Here is a 13760-nt window from a genome sequence, read left to right as displayed (position 1 = left end):
TACTGAGCTTTCCTTTGTTTTTTTACTCCAAGAATCTCCGAGGGTGAAGAACAATGATTTATTAAGAACTCAACTTCTACAACATCTTTGGGATTTTGAACACTCAACTTCTACTTCAACATCTTAAGGTTTCTCTGTAAACAAAGTTACAGGTATATTGTCTTGTTTTTTTGTTGCTCCACTGTTAAATTTTATCTCATTTAGACAAAATGTATACAAGTTACATGCATAATGAGCTTTCCTTTGTTTTTTTACTCCAAGAATCTCCGAGGGTGAAGAACAATGATTTATTAAGAACTCAACTTCTACAACATCTTTGGGATTTTGAACACTCAACTTCTTCTTCAACATCTTAGGGTTTCTCTGTAAACAAAGTTACAGGTATATTGTCTTGTTTTTTTGTTGCTCCACTGTTAAATTTTATCTCGTTTAGACAAAATGTATACAAGTTACACGCATACTGAGCTTTCCTTTGTTTTTTTACTCCAAGAATCTCCGAGGGTGAAGAACAATGATTTATTAAGAACTCAACTTCTACAACATCTTTGGGATTTTTTGCAGAGAAAGCCACAGGTATATTGCCATTTTTTACTATTGTTCCATGGTTAAATTTCAACACATTTGGACAAAGCCTATATAAGTTATATGTATGTGTTGACCCAATATTTCTTTTGTTTTTATACTACAGGAATCTGTCAGTGAAGGAACAATGGTCTTGCTATAAGTCAACTTCTTGTTCAACATATCTAGGGATCTTTGTGAAAGAAATTACAGGTACAATGTTTCTTTTTTAAATTGATCCATTTAAATTTAATTTCATTTGGAGATAACATTTGCAAATTATACACATGTTGATAGGTAACTTTTGTATTTGGTTGTTACAGATGTCTTCACGGAGGAAAAATATCAGTAGCATACTTGCAGTGGAGGTCTTCAATAGGAAAGATAATGGCGGTAATTGGATTTGTGATAAGTATTATAAGTTGGATTGGATTTTGATGCACCCAAGTACTCGAGGGAGTTTCAAGGTCAAGCGCAAGGATGTTGCAAACCCTAGCAAACATTGGAAAGGTAGAATTCTAGAGTTCAGAAAAGTGTTTAATGGCACAAGTGCAGTAACAGAAGTGTTGATTCAGCATGTTTATACGCATAAACAAATCTCTATACACGACGAGAACAACATTGCAAATTATAAACAAAACAGTAAGTTGTTAAATTTTATCATTGATTATTCTTTTGTATCAGAGTTGTTTTTAAAAGTCTTTGCAGTATTCTAATTCAGTCTTGTTTGATTGACAGCTCTATATCCATCAACTTTGCATGAATGGCAGAATGTGGAATGTTTAAGCGGCAAGATACATGTTTGGCATGAAGAGATAGGTTCTTTGATCTATGATAATACCTCTACAAGTCAACTTGCCACTCAAAATATCTTTTTTTATAATTCATTGTATGTGGTAGAAAGCCAGAGATTGCAGCATGTCCCATTGCCGCCACTGTCTAGTGGTGAATGGTTCATTGGTAGCTTGGAGTTGTTAGGAGCTTGCAAGTCGAAGATAAAATCTGACATCAATAGTGCTATGAAACCCACCACAGGCTCCAAAGATGTGCATCTTAATTGGTTTATTCCATTCTCATTGTTTGCACATTTGTTTGGTTCATGTGATGTTTTTAAGAAAACAAAGATTACTTATCAATGCAAGTGTCCATCCGAGGAATGGATGAGTCAGCTATTGGGTGAGTCTTGGGAAGTCAAAATAACACATTTTGATGAGACGATTGAGTGCAGGGTCAACCAATCTGATATTACATTCAGGTAAAACTTTTTTACTACTTTGCATACCTTGATTTAATTGACATAGGTCTCGCTTAGATGAATTGTTATGTTAGTCGCATTGATCACTTACCATTATTTTTGTTTTTATTACAGGTATTTCATTGCTAGACAAACTCTGTGCGTTCGCTTTCGATATAGAAGATGGCCACTTTTGCGAGGGGAGTGGATCAGCTTGGATCAAGATATCCGAGATGACACACATACAGCGCTCGTAGATGTGGTAATCTTGTGGAGTGGTCATAATCCTTTCGTAGTCAGTGCAGAGAGTCATTGGCCCATTTATTTTCTGAGACAAGAAATCCAATTAATGTCTAGTGAGCCCCTCTACAACTTCTATTTCAAGTTAGATAATAGAAAAGTCTGGACTCGTAGTGAGCAATCCATGACATGTAAACAATGTGCTTCTCCACATATCCTTGAGATAGTGGAATCCTTGTAAAAAAACTTTATAAAGAGCGAATACATACCTTTTTTGAACTTCTGAGTACTTTAAATTTTAGTTTACTGTGATCCAAGCGTGCGATAATACATACTGTAATTACTCAATCGTGCAATTAGAAATCATAATTAAATTGCAGGTTAGAGGTCTATAATCTAGAGAATATTGTCTTTGCACAATGATATATTGTAGCACATCTCTGCTGCTCGTTTATTACATTTTAATATTAAATTGGATCCAAAGGGAATTTCAAGGCCTTTTAGATTTATTTTCTTTAAAAAATTATATATTTTCTCTCGTTAGACTTGAATATACTCAGCGACCCAAACATATTCGAGGATATAATAATGTAGAATGAAGCGTTTGTCTGTATGAGTAATTTTAACAGTGACTTTAAAGTACTGAAATAAAGAAACTAAGGTAAGAGTTTTAATTTGAAACTTTAGAATTAATAACTTTATAAAGAACCTTTATTTAAAACCCTAGACACATAAAAGCTATAACTCCAAACTCATTTTCGCTTTCATTCTCCACTTCCCTACACTTGTGCTCTCATTCCTTCTCTCTTTGTGTGCCATGGCTACCACTCCCGCCTTCGCCGCATGGATCAGTTCCACATGCTACGCGCACATAGGGGACCAGATATACCCTAGGTTTTGCGTGACCTTGAGTCTAGAGAGCTCGCTTTCCGCTGTAGACCCTGACTCTAGTATACTAGCATCGTTTTGTGATGCAGTGAACCCTCTCACTTGCTGTATTCCCGACTCCACTCTCAGGTGGGTTCCCATGGATTTTTTGTATAGTTTGTGTGCCGGATCCAGCCATGCAAAGGTGATAAGTCGAGCCCTGGTGCATGTGGGGCAACACCTCCGCACTAGAGCAGTGCCCACCTCGTCACAGGACCATGTCACGATGGATCTCATTGAGAGGGATGCCGCCTTTGCCATATATGTTATGTGCACTGAGGTGCAAGAGGACAGTGACGAGGACATCGACGCACCCTCTCGACCACTATTAGAGTACTTTGAGAGGGAGCCTGAGGAGATCACTCTCGATCTGAGTGTTGAGGCAGCACAGAGCTTGGCCATTGTGCACCCACCTCCTTGCCCTGATGAGATGCCCACGAGCGAAGAGCCACCCCTCTCTTCTCTCCATGCTATCACCATCGAGGGGGTGGAATATCTACTCATGCAGGATGTGCTAGAGTTGCTGGAGCTTAGGGAAGAAGAACTATACTGTATCATGGTGTGTGATGCACCTAGTGATTTCATAGATTTTGATTTACAGGATACCCCATCACATGTTGATGAGGTAGCTCGTTATGATGGCACGAGCATCGATGACATCTCTGCCATTGTGAGCATCCAGGAGCAGATTGAGGATGCGGCGCCACAGTATCAGATCTCTGATGAGGAGTTCGAGCGGTTGCAGGAAAGCCTTTTTGGTCCTCGACCCGACTATGCAGTGCCTACCCAAGAGAGAGACGAGGGCAGCCCAGTGGCAGGAGCAGACCTGGATGCTCCATTACAGCGGCAGATAGATGATGCAGAGAAGGTAATGTTCTCGGTTTCATATGAAACTTAACCAGTAGGGCCTCTAGGGCATCGGGAGCACACACATGTGTTTTTGTCGGGATCAGGCCCCCAAATGTGCCCTGGCCGGAGGCTCGCGTCTGATGGCCTGAATTTGTACACATGTGTTTTTGTCGGGATCGGGCCCCCAGATGTGCCCTGGCCGGAGGCTCGCGTCTGGGGGCCTGAATCTACAAATTCAGGCCATCAGACGCGAGCCTCCGGCCAGGGCACATTTGGGGGCCTGATCCCGACAAAAACACATGTGTGTGCTCCCGATGCCCTAGAGGCCCTACTGGTTAAGTTTCATATGAATATGATTTATATATCTTTAGCACACTCCATGCATAGTGAGTCTGATACTGAACTTGTGTGTTGCAGGAGATTGTCTATATAGATGAGTTTTCATCTAGGCAGGGTGGCCGATCTGGTAGCCAAGGAAGGGTGCAAGACTCAGCATTGAAGGAGTATGTTGGGCAGCTTATCAACGACATTATTATATTTCATAAGACATGCTCCCCTGCTTTTGCAGAGAACTTCTTGAAGTTGAGGGCACTAACAAAGGCTGGGCCCTTCAAGACCATCCCGACCAACTCCAGCCTGGAGAAAGTAGTGTTGCTTCGACGTTCGAAGCTTCTCTACTTATTCACGAGTACTAGGTCTGGCCCACTTTTCTCCATGGTGGCCCGTGGCATGGTTGCCGGTGTTGAAGACCCCACTGTCATTAGACAGGAACTATTGGGGCAAAATGTATTGTTGCCTATGATCAAGAATAGCTCTGACCATGGGGAGCCTAGCTCCAAGAAGCCTAGGAGAGAATAGATGTACTTATTGCCTACTGATATTGCATCACTGATGTACTGCACTTTGTAATCTTCTCTTCAAGTAATGAAAACTGATGTTTGTTGGATTCGCGTGCAATGTAGTTTGTGATACGTGTCATTTACTGTTTTTTTTTACTTGAATGTTACATTTATTTATCGAATTTATACGTAACATGATTCGTACCCTAAATTTAATACACAGTGCTTTATCGAATTCATGCGCAACATGTATTTATTCGAACGCATGTAACGATAACTCAACGACGTAAATAAAATAAATATCAAGTGACTAAACAAAAATAAGACGCGCCAAAAACTTTGTATTTGTATTAATAACAATTTTACATGGGGTCCATTACAACCAAGGCTTTACAAAATGTCTTCAGAAGCTACATTCCATGTGCTTTTGAGTTTGTACACCTCTATCCTTGCTGACCTCCGCGAGGACTATCTTTCCATCGCCGAAAGAACCTGACTATCCGCAGATCCCTCTCGGTGACAGTGACCCTCCTTGCATGCACCGCTGCATAGACTGAGTCTCCAAATAAGTCGATGAGGTAGGCTTCAGCAGCTTCTTGTAGTGTGAGGAGGGCCTGGGCAGTCCAGCGATCCGGTTGTTTCGCGCGTGATGTGTTTGGAAACTGGTTCCTGTTGTTCATGATCAGTATGCCCTCCATGATCTCTCGCACCAACTTTTAGAATGAAGCCTTCGGTATCAGGAGGTGAGTGGTCTTCTGGTAGTGGCGGATCTCGCGAAGAGCCACTGTGCCTGGCTTCCATCGACGCTTGCGATGCTGGCGTGGGGGTGGTGGTGGTGGAGCTGGAGGACGTGGCTGCCGTATGGAATTTCCAGGGGGTATCTTCGGGCCGCTTGCTTGGTGCGTACCATGTCTTCTAGGAGAGAGAACTCAGAACTCAAAAGTGAAATGTGTAAAATGAGGTGAAACTTTAAACTTATAGCCAAACTTTTCAAAAACCCTAAAATTTCAATTAATGAACCCACGCTTAGGAAAAATATCACTAGTGCTCCGATTCACATGAAATTTTACCTGTAGGCTCCTCAAGGACACATCAACCATCCAAAAAAAATTTGGCCCCAACAGAAGCCTCTGGATCACCTGTCCAGAGGCTCGCGTCTGGGGCCCTGAATCCCCAGATTCAGGGCCCCAGACGCGAGCCTCCAGACAGGTGACCCAGAGGCTTCTGATGGGGCCAAATTTTTAATATAAATGAGTTTTTCTAATGCCCAGCATGAGGGTGAAGTTTCACCAGATTCCGATTTATAAATTTGACGGTTCAATCTTTTTTTGAAAATGCGTTAACTGCATTATACTGCACTCATAATGTATTGTCAACCTCGCAACTGTAGATTAAATGTATTGATAATGAGTGTGTGCAACTGCAGATTAAATGTATTGTCAACCTCGCAATGCAAAACATTGGAAACTTAAAAATTGACAAAAAATAAATCATGGGTAAAATGGAATATCGCATCAGATATACAGTTGCCAAACCACTAAATATAGTAAGGATATAGTGCATCGGCCCATGTACAACTGATCACCGACGTGTACGTGGTTGCACATTGAATTTATCCTCAACAAAACTACTTACAAATTTGGAAACTTGAAAATTCACACAATGCGAAACATGGTCAAAATAGAATATCACATATTGGATTTAGCATTGCGAAACTATGAAATACACGGTAGATAGTGCATCGCACCAAGTACAACTAGAGCTAGGGAAAATTTAGCTCCATTTTGCAGGCCACTACTATCAAATACTTGAAGGTCTATTGGAAAGATAACCCAAAACTAAGATCCTTACAATCTACAACCAAACCTGAGCTAAAAACATAGATCCAATTACAAGGTAGCTTCTCAAAGCATATTGTTGACATTAAGATTAAATGCATCCTTGTTATTGCGGATCCTGCGAACAAGAACCAGATCTACGGGCTTAATAGTGATACGTCGGGCATGAATGGCTAAAAGTTGACCATCACTCATTAGATCAATCAAGTAGCTTTCAACTGCTTCTTGGAGAGCAAGCAAGGCTTGGCTTGACCATCGCCCCACATTCCTTGCCTGGTTCCTCGAAAAGAACTTGTGATGATGCCCTGACTGTAGATCTTGCAGTATTTCTCGCACCAACCTGGAGAATGGTGCCTTAGGAATAATCAAGTCGGCACTCTTCTGGAATTTCCTTATCTCGCGTAGCACAGCTGTGCCTGGTCTCCATCTTCGCTTTTTATGTGTTGGAGGGTGTGTATTACGAGCTGGAGCAGTAGTGGGAGGTGGAGCAGATGGAGCATGTGGACCACCATTTCTGGACAATGGCGAACCATCATTATCGACCATACTAGGGCCACCATTGTTGGCCACAGTAGCGCCACCATTATTGGCTGCAATAGGGCCACCGTTATCGGTCACCAGGGGATCTTTGTCACTCACAGTACACTCACTAGATTCGGAAGAGTGTTGAGCTCTTGCTCTCGCAGGTGCCTTTTTGATAGGAAGCTTGGAACGTGCCATGGCTGTGATGATGAAGGATAGAAAGGTGGAGGGTAGAGTGGAGAGCAATGGGAAAAAATGAAAGGAGAGACGACTTAAATATGAAACTTTCAAACTTACTGTGGTGTAAATGAATTTTAAATTTATCATTTCATTTCATTTCTCCACCCCATCCCTACCTCTCTCTATCTCCTGACACCCCCCTCATGCCCCCCCTCTCTCTCTAGGCCAATGAATGTTCCAATGTTTAGAATTTTCATATCTTTGTCTTAGGATTTCAAAATGGACTTTTCATAATTAAAAAACAAAGTTCGAAATCGACTTTGAAAAATATAGTGACAAACCTTTGAAATTTTAAAGAAAATTTATAAGACATCTCATGTTAGAGATATGAGTATTGATGTGTCATATCCTTGGGACTTGTGCTCTCTTGTGGACTCTAAATGCATCAAAATTATTATCTTTATCTAGGTCTCCATTTTTTGCCATCTCTCTCTTGGGTTGCCAACCATTCTGCGTGCTGTTGTCTAGCTGTGTTGTTTTCATATCTTGCTTTTCTCACTTCATATATTGCCCTACTTATAGATTCTGCTTGAGATGTTTTGGACTTCTTTTCTTTTTCCTCGTATCATATCTCTAGTCTCCTATACCACCATTGGAATAATTGCCTCATAGAATTGGAATCATTGATGCCACCTCCATGATCAGTTGCCTTTTGAAAAGCACAGCAAGCTTGCCAGTGAGATCTTTCCATGCCTTGAGTTGACCATATTGCCAAACTTCCTTGATCTACAAAGTATGGACCATGTGCTTCAAGTATATGCTGCACAAGAAAAGAGATTAGAAACACAAAGTAATTCGAAATGATGATTTTTTTTTGCAATGGTGATAATACTGACCATGTAGTGTGTTATGCTATTTGTAGTCCATGCCTCCACCATGGACTTATGAAATTTAGCAGCTGTCTCTTTAAATGCATTGGCATCACCATCCATAAACCCCAACTTCTGTAAGAGAGCTGCTAATCTATCTAGGTGTATCCACACTTCTGCCTTCGCAATCCTCGTTTGTCCCCCATTGCTCCAATCTGAAACAACAAGGTGCAACTTTTTCCATGCTTCGTACTTCTCTGGTTGTTTTACTAGTATATTGCCTTCCTCATCTCGAGGTGGAGATAAAAACTTCCTAGCCTTGGGTCTGCCAAAGCATGGTTTACAAGGAACATTTCCACTCTTCCCCGATTTTTTCTCGTCCTTTTTTATTTCTACTTGGCCTCCGTGCAATCCAACTTCAGAGAGGACTTGTTCTACCTTCTTGCATGTAGCATCAGATTGTGACACGGGCTGCATCTTGTATGCAAAGCATATATATTCATATACTAGCTTCTCAATTATTCTAACCAAACAATGCAATGTGAAAAAGTGAACCCTTGTTAGTGGTATTTCCAAAATAGGGCGCCAATTTGGATCCACTGGAATTAGCATTCCATTTCTCATGACTTTCTGATCACGTGTCGGAGCACCCTGTTGTCCTGCCTTGGCAAGCCATTCTTTCTTTCCATCTTTCCCTTTCTTCCTAGTTTGCATGCAGTATATGCACGGAAATTTTGCATTTGCTACATTTGATAAACCAAACATACACTTCAATGTTTTTAAATCACCTGCAAGATGCCATTCAACTTGATAGTCCCCAAACCCCTCAACATGTAAAACTGCTCCATTATTTTGCTGTTGAATAACACTGGGTATATTAGTGAGGTTAAAAAAAACTTTAAGTACTTCATGGTCCTCCTTTGGTACTTCAAATGCTGCAAGCCACCATATTTCATTCTCCGATTGTACACTGAAGTATGAAGGATGTTTTTCATCGATGTTGGGATCCAATGCTCGATTCATAAGTGTTATACTCACACGCTCAAGTTTTTGCCCCTTGATAATCTCACTCTCATCAAGTTTGAGGATAAACTTAAGCTTGCCTCTACATTCTTCCATAGACATATTGTAAAACTTGACCATAGCAATCTGAACCCTACATATATCCAATACAAAGTTGTTGGATGCATTCAATACAAAGGCAACTTCTTTGGAACCATACTTCAATATGTGTGTGTGTTCCAGATGCGTAGGCTCACCAATTAGTTCTAAAACTTTCTCATTTAGTTGTTTTCGAGCCTTCTTCACGTGAAATGGTTTTGGCAAAGGCATTACTCGCTTAGTATTGAAGACTTGCTTAAAACCTGTATCCAATTGTTGATAGAGCATACTATATGACTCAGAACTCATTCCCACCTTGTCACATAATCCCTGAGCATCTGTAGCAGTAAACAAGTTGCTCACATCCCTAAGACGTTCACTAGCAACACCATCCACAATGTCCCTGAATTTACGATTTTCCAATGCATTTTTGACCATATTCTTGCTAAGGACTTTGGCAATAGTATCATTCTCTGCATGAGGAAACATATTTCTCATTGTAGTAGATTGAGCATATATCCGTCTATGATATTGTCCACTTCCTTTGGCTAATTGGCCAATTGGTTTAACGGATCGGATGCGCCGACGTGCCTCTTTGGTTTTTAAAGTGGGCCCAATCTCCAAAGTTTTTGTGAGCTTCCTCTCTATGTTTTGATTCTCCTTCTCCAAGTCATTGACTTTAGACTGTAACTCCATATTCTGCACGTGTGTAGCGTGCATAGCATCTTCAATGACAGACATTGCTTATTGTAGGTTCTGGTTCTCTCTATCCTTCTCAGCCAATAATCTATCCTTTTCCATCAAAGACTGCATATTCCCTTGTAATCTTGTCTGCATATTTGTCAAGGTTTGATGAGCCCCTGCTATTCCTTGTGTGACAAGTCTGCATGTGTATCCATACAATCCTTCATTGCCTTCACAAGCAAACTTTACAAATGATGTAAGCCCTTCAAATTGTGGTGGCCTTCGAGTGAGTGGATCGGGTGGATAAATGCACCCATCAACCCAAAGGTCCACATTTTTTTTCCCTGCATTTCTTTCTTGTTGCATCCTGCATCTTATTGCATCATCTCTTTCCACAGTTCTTTTGAACATTGGTGCATATTCATCCTCCAATTGAAAGTGAATATCTCTCTTTCTCTTGGTACATCCTGCACCTGCATTCTGCAAAAAAAAAAGTATGCAAATGTTAACTTGGATTAACATTCAAATAGCAGAACTACACCCCTTTGATTCACTATATCTGTGTTTTTTTTAAAACCCAGTTGGTTCTTGTCTCTTTCTCTTGCTTTCAGTCTTGATAGACCCTAATCAACCCCTAATCAGCCTGTAATCTTGGCTTTTAATCTACCTCTAATTAGCATCAAATCTTATCTTCTGTTCTATCCAAAATATTCTCTCTCTCTCTCTCTCTTTCTCTCTCTCTCTCTCTCAACAAAAATTCATCAAGGAAACCCTAAACACATTCATACTGAAGCTTGGCTAGTGGAAAACAATAACATCATCTTATCTTCTACCCTAATTTACTATCTGTCACTCTATCACTTATTTTCTTTGTTCATCTCACACAGTCCTCTCTGTCCCCCCCTTCTCCCCTCCTCTCTCTCTCTCTCTCTCCCCCTCTCTCTCTCGCTCTATGAATTGATGCTTAAGGACTGAACAACAACTGTGAAGAATAATAACATCACAAAGATTTAAAAAATAAAGATACCTCCATTATCACTGGATTGCTTGTAGTATAGACTGTTGAAGACGGAGATTTCTTACTGCATATTTCTGAAGAGGAAGATGGCTTGTAGCAGGGTAGAGTGTGTTGTAGATAGAGATTCTTTGATTTCAACAAATGGTATCAAAACTACTCCTCAATGCTGCTTCAGAAGAACTCGTATGCAAGAAACCATATTCTGGAGGGAAAGAGAAGAATGCACAAAATTTGGGACAAAACTAGAGCTTTCTGAGGGAATGAAAAAATGCCCAGAAATAGGTATATACTTGTCCAAAAAAGACGAAAATTTACAAGGAAACTCTTGAGTCAAAAAGGTGTCTCTGGGTAAAAAATAATCTTAAAATATGATGTGTACGTCATTTTATATCATTTTTTAACTTCCACCCTTTTAAGAAGCGAGAATGAGAATGATTGAAAAGTCATGAGGGCACTAAAGAGGGCATTAAAGAGTCATGAGGGCATTAAAGAATGATTGGCTGCGTTTTTAGAAAAAATAGAATTGTATTTTTTTAGTTATGAGGATTTTGAGAAAAAGTGACCTTATCCTGCAGTTTGGGAATAAAATAATAGGTGAAATCTATTGAAAACACAAAAACGAGATTTTCTTGATTGTAGAATATCTCTTTTTATAATATTATTTTGGAATCTCTTTTTAGAGAGAGAGAGAGGTGAGAGAAACCCCTTAAGGGCAAAAAAGAGAGTCCATATTTCTCCTAATGCATGCTTCTCATGACCCATTTATGGTCACCATTGAATGCAGTAGACAGTGCAGGCCTTCAGCCCAAACAAGCGCAATCACGCTGGTTGCAGACCCCTGTTTTCAGTTCCTGCTGATAAAGATGATGATGGTGATGTTGATGCCACACCCAAATGCACTCTAAACAGCCTCCTCAAGGCTCTCAAGAAGCCACAAGCTCTGATCTTGACCCTGGAGTGTGTAATGAACAAATACCTACCTGCAGTCCACAATGGCAGCCTGTCTGCACAAAGGAAAAATGAGTCTTCACTTCCTGGAAGTAGATCTTCACTTTCTCCAGCTCTCAAAGATCCACCAAGTCCTGCTCTGATACCATGTTTGAAGAGGAGAGAGAGACAGGGTTGAGCAATGTCTGAACCATTCAGGTTCCATCATCTTCTTCTCATTATTTTATCATAGAGTAAAACACACATACAAGAGTAACATAGAGTAAGTGACACGCTGACTAGACAGACTAGCCATAGTCAGGTCACCGACTAGCTAACCGACTTATTTAATGTAGTCACATGCAGGAGACAGCTGTACACTAGCTGTCATGTCGGTAGTACATAAAGACAGTCACACACACTACACAGAGAGCTTGACTTCTAACAAAATTCTCAGTTTTGAATAGTAAATCACTATTGTACACAGTTGGGTTGAAGTCATTTTACTCATGTATACTTATGCCTATGCTTTTCGGGCTATGTTTCGGGCATATATGGTGATGTATTGACACTTGGGGCTCGACATAGAGCTTGGTTTTGATTCGGGATCATTGGTTAAGCTTGAGCTCGCTTTGCAAAGCATTTGGATGCTTCATCTTGGATGTACTTATGGCATGTATGTTGCTTATGTCTGACCGGTCTTGACAAGCTTAGCCTATGCCATTACTACATGCTAGTTACATTGTTTGAAGCCTATTGCTACTAGAGCTCGGTCTTGGCTTGACCTTGGATTTTCGGAGCTTACTTGAGCTATTTATTGGCTTGACACAGTTGTATCTTGAGATGTACTTGATGTCTTACATGCTTATGGATGCTACATATGGATGCTCTACCGCCTACATGTACTATTGATGTATTGTCTTGGACTTATGTCATTGTCACTGTGTCTTGCCTTGGCTTGAGCTCTTGAGCTCGTACATATGGCTTTTGTGCCAGTGGGAGCATTCTGTCCAAGTCTTGTGGGAAGTCACGTAGCAAATACTGTAGTAGGAATGCAGATGTTACTTGTCACCATTGTGGGAAAACGTAACGTGTCCACTAGAATCATCCAGGACACGTCTTAGCAGCCCATTGGAAACAATGTCTAGAAAGCTCCACCTGGCATTCCCATGGAATGTTATGGGATTTGTGATCTAGGTCTTCCCGCGTCTGCCACGTAGTGGAAGTATCCTGGCCATTCCCACTTAGGATCGACTTGAATCAAGGTTATCCTGATTGGTCATTATCTAGCAGCAACTAGCGTCGGACCCAAGCATACTACTTTACGCAGAAATGCCAGCTCCGAAGCGGATTTATGCTGCACTTGGTTCAAGGAGAATGGGAAACGAGGGGGATGCAAAGCCCAACCCTTCTGCCATAAGGCATAGTCCCATTCCGTTCCCCTAAAACAGCATAAATCGGTTAAGACATAACTCTAGGTCATTGATTTCATTATTCGTTTTCTTTGACGACGATCCTCCTGCTGTTCTTCGAGATTTTTGAGAAAAGTTCCCGGCTAACCGGGACCACCCAACCGTAGGATGGATTCATGGTCCATCCTCCGCACTTTCCTCGGTTTGTTTTAGTTATGTAATTATCTAACACATTAATTTGACATATAACAATCAGCTTCTTTAATTAATCCTGTTAAGCACTAGTTCCGTCACGTAATCTTATCACGTGACATAGAAAAACAATATCAAACAAATTCTTTATTATCATTTCATCATTTTATCTTTGAAATACAAGGAGTTCTGCCCGTAGGCTTGTCCATAATCCACCCGAAGGCTATTCAATAATCCCCAGGGATCACTATTCCAAGCTTCCGCCCGTAGACTAGTATGCGGGCCTCGAGATCCAATCCCGAGTCACGTTAGCCTCTTGTGCAGGACCCGGAAGGCGAGGGATTTACGGCCAGAGCCCCCGTGGCAC

The 13760-nt window shown here is 40.9% G+C and overlaps 1 long non-coding RNA gene across 1 annotated transcript; it reads left to right on the top strand.

The window, feature by feature from the left end:
* The first annotated feature begins 259 nt into the window (after nt 1-259).
* LOC148034378 (uncharacterized) lies at nt 260-761 on the top strand. Its single transcript, XR_015691199.1, has 3 exons — nt 260-381; nt 491-573; nt 689-761. It is a non-coding gene; the product is annotated as an uncharacterized LOC148034378 (long non-coding RNA).
* The last annotated feature ends 12999 nt before the right edge of the window (nt 762-13760 follow it).

This window comes from Lygodium microphyllum, chromosome 6 (assembly GCF_053477565.2).
Source record: "Lygodium microphyllum isolate KBCC chromosome 6, Lygodium_microphyllum_v1.1.10, whole genome shotgun sequence".
NCBI lineage: Eukaryota > Viridiplantae > Streptophyta > Polypodiopsida > Schizaeales > Lygodiaceae > Lygodium > Lygodium microphyllum.
Note: the sequence above shows the minus strand (reverse complement) of the source record. Positions and strands in the feature narration are given on the sequence as shown.